Below are 10,263 nucleotides of genomic sequence, written 5' to 3'. Positions count from 1 at the left end.
GTATCCTGCCTGGGGCCACTCAGCATGGGCTACAAAGCTCTCTGCAGGTGGCTGCTGCTTGTGCTGGGCTTGGAGGTGCCCAGGAGAGGCCGAGCTGGGAACCAAGACTGGCTGCTGATAGTGCCAGGCCACTGAGTAAGAGACATGGGACATGCTGAGGTCAGGTGCTTCTTGTTTGAGAGATTTTAGAAAATTCTAAGGCATGGCCCAAGACAGGCTGGGTTGTATTGATATTTTGAAATGATTTTTAATTCATTTTTACATCGAAAAAGGAATGGGGAAAAGAGATGTGCTGTTCCACTTATTTATACATTCACTGGTTGATTCTTGTATGTGCCACAACCTTGGCGTATCAGGACAATGCTTCCACCAACTGAGGATCCAGCCAGGGCAGTATATGTTTACTTTTTTAAAAAAATCACCAAGATATTTTCCAGACTAACTTAACATTTTACATTTCCCCCAGCAATATATGAGAGATCCAGTTTCTCCACATCTTCACCAGCCACTGGCCTTATCACTTAACAAAATGATCAGTCCTAAAAGGTGTGTAGTGATAGCTCATTATGGTCTTAATTTGCATTTCCCTAATGGCTAGAGGAGCTGAACATTTTTCCATGCACTTTTTGTCATCTGTATGTCTGTTCATCTTTGCCCTTTTTCTAAATCGACTTTTTGTCTGTTTCATAATGTTGGGTTTTTAGCATTCTTTATGTAATCTGTATTTCTGGCTTCATTAGATATGTGGCTTGCAAGTATTTTCTCTCTGGAGTTCGAATTTTCATCATTTTAACAGGACCTTTCACACAGAAAGTTTCACATTTTGATGAAATTGAATGTATTATTTTTTATGGCTCATGCTGTTAATTTCATGTCTAAATATCCTCCGAAGATTCTTCTATGCTTTTAAAAATATTTTATTTATTTTTAGAGAGAGGAGAAGGGAGGGAGAAGGAGGAGAGAAACGTCAGTGTGTGGTTCCCTCTTGTGCACCTCCTACTGGGGACCTGGCCTGCAAACCAGGTGTGTGCCTTGCCTGGTAATTGATCCGGCAACACTTTGGTTCACAGGCTGGCACTCAATCCACAAGCACACCGGCCAAGGCAGATTTTTCCATGTTTTTATTATTATCATATTTAATCCTCACTTAAGGGTATGTCTCCTTGATTTTAGAGAGAGAGGAAGAATGGGCAGAGGGAGAGAGAGATATCAATGGGTTGCCTCCCAAATGCACCCCTACCAGGGATGAAACCTGTGACCTCGTGGTGTGTGGAACAATGCTCCCACCAACTGAGCCATCATGCAGCCAGGGTTTCTCAAAAAAGGTCAGCAGTTTTTTTTAACCCTTCTGTATTTTATACTTCCACTTTGTGCTTATGTATAGAGTGTAGGTTTACTTCCCCCTATAGTTTGGCACCTTCATAAAAAGTCAGATGGCTGTACTTATGTGGGCTCTTTCTGAGTTCTCTCACTGATGCATGCATCTCTCTCTCCATCAGCACCACACCATCTTTATCACTGTAGCCACGTACCACATCTTCAAATCAAGGCAGTGACTCTCCCTACATTAGTTCTTCCTTCCCAAATTGATCTTAGCTATGCTAGATGCTCTGACATTCCACATAAATTTTGATAAGCTTGTCTCTATCCATTGCTGGGATTTTTAGAGGAATGTAATTAAACCTGTATATCAAGGTGGAGAGAACTGACATTTTTACTGTGTTGGGGCTCCCAATCCATAAATACAGCGTAGCTCTTGATTTACTTGGATATTTTTAAAAATTTATGTCGCTACCATTTTTCAGTGTAGAAGTCCTAAGTGTTTCATTCTTTTTGAATGAATGTAAATTGTATTACATTTTAAGTTTCAGTTTCCACCTGCTCACTGCTGGTACGCAGACATGCAACTGAATTCTGTAGGTTGATCTTGTAGCCTGCAACCTTGCTGAAGTCACACTTTACTTCTTAGGGTGTTCTGCCTAGACCATTGTTGTCATTGGCAAACACAGACCACTTTCTTTCTTCCCTAGCTGCATGCCTTTTATTTTACGATCTTTTTTGTGCTAAACTTTAAGTAATATGTTGGAGTGGAGTGGTAAGCGCAGACAATGTTGCTTCATTTGGATGTTTTCAGGGAGAACTTTCAATCTCCCAATGTTAAGAATAATGCCACCTGTAGGTTACCTGAGGCCTTCACAAGTTGAGGCTGTTCTGTTCATTTGTTTTAAATCAGATATATTGGGGTGACATTAGTTAGTAAAATTACATAGGTTTCAAGTGTACAGTTCTGATACATCATCTGTATATTGCATTATGTGTTTGCCACCCGAAATCAAATCTCCTTCCATTTTTTTAAAGATTTTTAAACATCATGAATGGGTGTTTCATTCTGGTGGGGTTTTTTCCTGCATTGATTGCTATAATCATGTGATTTTTCCTTTTTAACCCGTTAATATGAAGGATTCCATTAGTTTTGAATATTGAAGAGCCTTACTTTCCTTTAATAAACCTCATTTTTTATTTTATACACATAGATAATTGCTAAGTTATATTCACTAATATGTTTAGGAATTTTGCTTCCACACTCCCGTAGGATGCTGGTCGGCAGTTTCCGGTCTGTGCCTGATCTCAGTATCAGGGTTTTAGCAGCTCACAAAGTGCCTCTTCCTCGTCTGCCTTTCTGCAAGGGACTGTGCAAAGCTGGTGTTAATCCTTCTTTACATATTTGGTAGGATCCTCCAATGAAACCGCTGATTTTTCAAGGAACTACTTTCCACAGTGGTTCTGCTCCAAGACCGAGGGGTTTCCTCTGTACCTAAGTGTAACGTCTGGTGGAGACTGCAAAGGGAAGAGGCCAGCCTGTCTCTTTGTAGGACAATACAAGAATGGGCATCACTGGTCCCTCTTTAGTAGAGCCTGGATCCGGCACCAGCCCCTTGTTCACGGCTCTGGGCCGAGTCCTGACTGGGCTTAGTCAGCGATTCAACCTGAACTCACAGCATCTCACTTGACCACAGTCTCTGATGGACTCCTACGTTTACCCAGTGTGTGGCTCACCCCTTTAGGAATGTCTGTTGTGAAAAACAAAGACACCAGCACTCCCACTCAGAAGAGCTGACTATGAAGGATTCAGTCAGAAGACAAAGCAGATCAGATGCAGTGTGGAGACGAGTGAGTTCCACAGTCTGAGACTCAGCCACTGGTGTTCCACCAGCTGCGACCTACTTTGGGGGGCTTCCGGGCAGTAAGGAGGCTGGTGGCACACGTTTTCAACTTCATGCCGTCATCTTTTGCCCCACGTGCCTGTTTCTGCAGAAACGTGTGGCAAGAAGAATACCAAGACTTCATTTATTTTGGTGTTCACCAGTGAGTTTACAGAGAGGGGTAAACAGCAACAGCAATTAAGCAAAGCTTACATTCAGATGAGCTATCAGTCAAGAGTCCCTAGTGTCTGTTCATGGGTTGGCCAGTTACCTTTAGAGAAGAGGGATGTCTATTAGTGTGTACATGGTTCTGGGCAATCGAAACACAAGAGTGAAGAGACAGATAGCTCCTATTATCACACAGGGAATTCTAATAAAGAGAGATGAATAAAAAGCAAACATAAAGAAATGAGGCCCTGGCTGGTATGGCTCATTGGACTGACTGCCAGACTGGGAATCAAAGGGTCACTGGTTCAATTCCCAGTCTGTGCACATGCCTGGTTTGCCGGTCAGGTCCCCAGTAGGGGGGTGCGCAAGAGGCAACCACACGTTGATATTTCTCTCCCTCTCTTTCTCCTTCCATTCTCTAAAAATAAATAAATAAATAAAATATTTTTTAAAAGGGAAGAAACGAGGACATGACAGTTAAAAACACAGTTAGATATCAACTTACACCTGGCAGAATGGCTACTATCAATAAATTAACAAACAAGTGCTGGCAAGGATGTGGAGAAAAGGGAACCCTCATGCACTGTTAGTGGGAATGCAGACTGGTGCAGCCACTGGGGAAAACAGTATGGAGATACCTCAAAAAATTAAAAATGGATCTGCTTTATGCCCCAGAGATCCCACTTCTGGGAATATATCCTAAGAATCCTGAAACACCAATCAGAAAAAAACATACATACCCCTATGTTCTTAGCAGCGTTCTTCCCAATAGCCAAATGTTGGAAACAGTCCAAGTGCCCATCAGTAGATGAGTGGATAAAGAAGCTGTGGTACATTTATACAGTGGGATACTATGCAGCTATGAAAAAAGAAAGAAATCCTAGCATTTGCAAGAACATGAATGCCTTTAGAGGGTATTAAAAGTGGAATAAATCAGACTAACAAAGACAAATACCATATGATTTCACTTAGATGTGGAATCTAAAGAGCAAAAAATAAACAAACAAAATAGAAAAACTCATGGATTCATGAACAGACCTGATGGTTGCTGAAGGAATGGAGGGTATGGAAGATTGGGTGAAAAAGGCAAAACACCAAGGTCATAAGGACTGGAAACCAAAATTGAAGTGTGGCCCTGGCTGGTGTAGCTCAGTGGATTGAGCACGGGCCTGCGAACCAAAGGATCGCAGTTCGATTCCCAGTCAGGGCACATGTCTGGATTGCCGGCCAGTTCCCAGCAAGGGATGCACAAAAGGCAACCATACATTGATATTTCTCTCCCTCTCTCCTTCCCTTTCCCTCTAAAGATAAATAAATAAAATCTTTTAAAAAATTGAAGTGTGTCTGGAACAGAGCGAGTGTCAGGGTTGAACAAGCTGAGGTGAGGTGACAGATGTCAAATCTGGAGAGAAAATCAAGCCAACCAAGTTCCAGTCTACCCGATACCCTCTCCAGTGAGTTTAATCTGTGCCCACACGTGTCTACCTAAAACAAGGACTACTGCAGTTTCTCGGCCTTTCGTTTTTGTAGCCACATCATCCTGCCACCTATTTTTAACTGCATAACTGAAACAGTGCTAGCATCAACAGAGAGTGTGTGGGGTAAAAGACTTAGGAGAAAGTATTGTACATTCAATGAACTCAGAGACAACCACTGTTGCTAAAACCGCAAGTGTGCATGTGCATGTGTGTGGGAAGAGGTTGGGAATGGAGAGTATTATCTTGTAAATCACAGTCATAACTGGTCTCTGGTTTTACTAACAGCAGCAGGGAGATTTTGATCAGGTAAATGGTGCAAGCCGATTCCTTTCTGAAGGGATGAAATTACATCTACTTTGCCATCCACCCTAATTCTCCCACCTCCCAGAGCTCCTTTTATCATGCAGGAAACCCTGGGGCTTAGAGGTCACTGAGTGGGGCAGGTTAGCATAGCAGGGAGGCTTCAAAGTGACCCAGGGCTTGGAAAAGATGAACGCACCCTTAGTGCGCTAAGACCATCAGCACTGAGCCGAGTTGGCTCTGACACCCAACGCTCATAGGGAAAACCAGCTCTGGCTTAGGAAGGAGACCCTTTCCTCTGCTACCCATGGGGTGAGAATGTATCTTCCATTTTCCCCACAGAACAAATGAACAAGTAATGAACACACTTTTTCTTTTTTAAAAAAAAGGATTTTATTTATTTATTTATTTATTTTTAGAGAGGGGAAGGGAGGGAGAAAGAGAGGGAGAGAAATATCCATGTGTGGTTGCCTCTCACATGCCCCCTATTGGGGACCCCACCTGCAGCCCAGGAATGTGTCCTGACTGGGAATAGAACCAGTGATCCTCTGGTTCACAGGATGGTGCTCAATCCACTGAGCCACACCAGCCAGGGTGCATCTTTTCTTGAGGTAGTTTTAAGAGAAGTCTGCAAAGGAGGAGGCAGAGGAAGTAACCTGTGAGAGTGAGGGGCAATAAGGGAGTGTGGGGTTCTGAAAGTCAAATGAGGGAATTCGTCCCTGCAGGGGAGGGGATCAGACGTGTCACATGCCGAGGTGGTAGTGTAAGATGGGACAGAGAATGGGGCATGGGATTTATTCACCTGGACTTGGTAAGAAGAGCAGCTCAGTGGAGTGGAGGTTGTGAACGTGGAGTGGAGCAACTTTGAGAGAGAAAAGGAAGGCCCTGACTGGTGTGGCTCAGTGGGTTGGGCATCACCCTGCAAAGCAAAAGGCCATGAGTTCGACTGCAGGTCAGGGCCCATGCCTGGGTTGCAGGTTGGGTCCTAGCTCCACAGCTGATCCATGTTCCTCTCCTTCTTTTTCTCCCTCCCTTTCCCCATCTCTAAAATAAATGAGTGTGTGAGTGAATGAATGAATAAAATAAAATTAAAAAGAAGAAATGAGAGAGAACAGGAGTTGAATCTGAGATAGTGAGTGAGCGCAGACAATGTTTTGAAGAGTTGGGCCTCAAAGAGAATCAAGGAAATGGGGCAATCGCAGGTAGAAGTACGAACAGGAGAGTGTTCCCTGTGACAGATGTATAATGTGTACGTGACAATAGGAGTGACAAATGGCACGTAGAAAGAGGGACTGCTGGAGGGTCTCGGTGAATGGTGTGGGGTCCGACTCACTGCTGCAGAGACTGGCAATGAAATACGGATTCTTACAGTTCATCTATGGCATCAACAGGAGCCCTGAACCCTCCCTCGTAACCAAACTGATGGAGACTTAGTCATAAATGCTTTGTCAAGTTCCTGCAATACACAATATCCCTTCACGTCTCCTATTCGGTCTGTCTGTATACTTATACAGGTTGGGGCAAAAGTAGGTTTACAGTTCGTATGGAAAATACTCTCATTAATAAATAATATGAGGGTAAAAAGATGTGGTCTACTTACACAATGGAATACTACTCAGCTGTTAAAAAGAAAAGCATGGATGGAGAGTATAATACCTGGAGAGTATTATGCTGAGTGAAATAACCCAGTCAGGGAAAAGACAAATACATGATCTCACTTGTATGTTGGATCTAATGAACAAAATAAAACCAGAGGCACAGACATTGAACAGACTAACAGATCTCACAAGGCAGGGGCGTGGGAGGAACTGGAAGAGATGAGCCAAAGAACACATATGCATGGCCCACGGACACAGACAACGGCACAGTGAAGGCTGAGGGAGGCAGAATCTGGGTGGAGGAGGGCAAAGGCGATGAGAATGGAGACATCTGTAATAGTGTCAACAAATAAGAAACCACAAAAATAAACAACCTTTTTAAAAAAATTACTGTTCAAGTACAGTTTTCATTTATTCCCACCCTAGCCCACCCCCCCCGTGCTCCCACCTCCCTCCCATTTCTACCCAATAAACTACCATTTGCACATTTCAACTGTAAACCCATTTTGCCTCATCCTCTATTTACACTAAAGTCCTGGTCTGTCTCCTGCCAAGGCTTTATTTCACTAGGAGACACCTTTTAGGGGGATGACCTTATTCTTCGTCATCATGGCCTCATCTCACATCATGGTGACCTTTCACCCTGTTTTCTGTGGGTCTCAGTTTTATCAATGGTGGCACTACTGGCTAGGGACACCTGGGGCACTCACCTGTACCTATAGTACAATACTTGTGGCAAGTACTGTACTATAGGCACAGTACTTATGGTCAACGTTACTAATCATCAGAGATGCAAATTAAAACCACACTGAGATATCACCTCCCACCTGTCAGAATGGCCCTCACCAATAAATCCACAAACAAGCACTGGCGAGGATGTGGAGAAGAGGAATGCTCATGCACTGCTGGTGGAATGTGAACTGGTGTAGCCACTGTGGGAACACAGGGTGGAACAAAAAATTAAAAATGGAACTGCCTTCTGACCCTGCGATCTCACGACTGGGAATTTATCATAAGAACCCTGAAACACCAATCCGCAGTCCTCTGGTTTTGAATGCGTGGTCTGGCCAGCCAGAGAGGGGAGATGCATCCCACCCTGCAGAGAGGAGGAGAGGGGCTCGGGCCGGCAGCCCTTGTTTGCTAAGGGTGTGTTCATCCCTTTGGAGGCCTGGGTCACTCTGAAACCTCCCTGTTTCATACTGACCTGCCCCACTCAATGATCTCTAAGCCCCAGGAGCTCTGGGAGGTGGGAGAATTTGGGTGGATGGTAAAGTAGATGTCTGCAAGCAAGCAACAGGTGCGTCCAGCAAAATAGTATCCACTATGTTATGCAAACCTGGTCTACCCTTACTACTCTCTGAAATAAGTGTACAAGATAGATGAAAAACATCTACCACCTTGTATAACAGGGGAAATCCTGTATTTCCCCCGTTAATCAGTCACTTTGGTTTTGTATTTGCTGAAGGTATGTAATTACACAAATATAAATTTAAAACAAATTTAACTTCCTGATGCTTTCAACTTTTCTCTAGCAACACCTTTGCCTTAAAATTGTTTCATATAAACAAATCTTTCGTTTTCATATAGAAAATCTTTCGTTTTTTGCTGTTTAATTTCCAATATTACTGCTTACTTTCTACTTTTCTTGTGTGTACCATATCCATTTTCTCTCTTACCTTCTTACAAATTTATTGTATTTATTCTTATTTCCCCACTCCTTAATTACTGTTTTTTCAAAACACATCATGTTTGGAGAGGCTCCGGAGGACGTAGAATGCTGTGCACAATACGCGCGCATCCAAATTGCAGGCTGGATTAAACGGCGGCCAGCACCACGCCCTGCCAGCAAACCTGCATCTCCCTCAGTGGGGTCCTGAGAGTCAGCTCTGTTGCCATAGTGATCCGCAGCCGCAAGCCTTTGCTGGACCCTTACAAGCAAACGGAGGGCATGTGGAAGGAACCACTGAAGCTGGTTCCTTCCAAATGTCACCTGGTTATCCTCACTGGGGTCTAATCAATCACATCTTTGCATCTTTTCTTCACGTAACCCACATTCATAAAGGAACCATATTTATTTGCCACCGACATCGAATTTTTAGCTCTGCATTTATTCTATTTCACATACATACATATACACACATATTCTGTGCATATGTGCATGTGTACATATATAATATATTAAGACATATTCTTTCACATGCAAATGATCTGTCAAGAGACTTTTATGCACATGTAGGTCAAAATCACCAAATATATATAAGCAAAGACATTGTATATAATTAATACTGCCTTTATATACGAGTTACATAATTCTATAAATGTCTGCCCATTTAATTCCTATTTACCACTATATTCCTCCAAGCTAGCCTCTGCTGATTTCTTCATGCTTTTTTGTTTATTTTTAAATGTTACTTCATAATATCCCACTACATGTCTGTTATTTTTTAATCAGTTGCCCACTGAATTTTTTGTATTTTTAAACTTTTACTGTTTTAACAAAGGATGCAATTAATATCCTTGCGCTTGAGTGATTTCCTGTGTAGAGCATATCTGTAAGTCACATTTAGATAAACAGAATGGCTGGTCAAGGGATATATACAGGCATATTCATGATTCTGTATGGCATCATCAAAATTTCCTCTAGGGCTCTGGTGGGTGGCTCAGTGGATTGAATGCCAGCCTGCAAACCAAAGGGTTGCTGGTTCAATTCCCAGACAGGACACATGCCTGGGTTGCAGGCCAGCCAGGTCCCCAGTTGGGGGGTGCTCGAGAGGCAACCACACATTGATGTTTCTCTCTCTCTCCTTCCCCTCCCCTTTCTCTAAAAACAAAGAAAGAGAATACTTTAAATTTTTTTCCTCTAGGGAAAATGTGTCCATGACACACCTACAAGCAATATTTGAGCATACTGATCTCCCCAACTCTCATGGGGGTGTGCTTTTAAATGGGTGGGTATTCGACAAATTCAAAGGAAATGGTTGAAATACAGTGCAGTTTTAACCAGCTGTGCATGTTAGTGATGTCTGACAACTTCTGTCTTTAATGAAAACTATTCGCATTTTACTTTCTGTGCAGGGTGTATTCTTACTATTTGTCAACTTCACTATGAAGTTACTGGTCTTCTGTTTTATTGGATCACATTAAAAATACGAAAATAAGCTCCTGTCCTATTCTACGAGTTCTGGGGGGGAGGTTTTGCACTTTGACACTTTTTTCCAGTTTTGTTCATGTCGATTTTGCTCTGCTCATTTATAAGGTCATGCAGCGGCTGAGAGGCGGGCCCTAGAGTCAGGTGGTGCCACCCTTATGGCCACGGGGACAGCTCTTCACCTGCCTGAGCCTGGGCTCTCTGAAATGCTGCGAGGGGATGGCAAGGCCACTCACCTCTCAGGGCAGTGGAGGGGACTGAGGCGGGTGATGCAGGCTGGAGCAGAGCCAGCCCCGTATGGCTGCTATGGTTACGGTCAAGATTTCCTTTACAGCTTCTGTCAGTCCTGTCACAGAAAGGCATTTTTG

Source organism: Sturnira hondurensis, unplaced genomic scaffold (genome assembly GCF_014824575.4).
Source record: "Sturnira hondurensis isolate 20B ecotype Veracruz unplaced genomic scaffold, ASM1482457v3 Scaffold0007865, whole genome shotgun sequence".
Taxonomy (NCBI): Eukaryota; Metazoa; Chordata; class Mammalia; order Chiroptera; family Phyllostomidae; genus Sturnira; species Sturnira hondurensis.
This window is presented reverse-complemented; position numbering follows the sequence as displayed.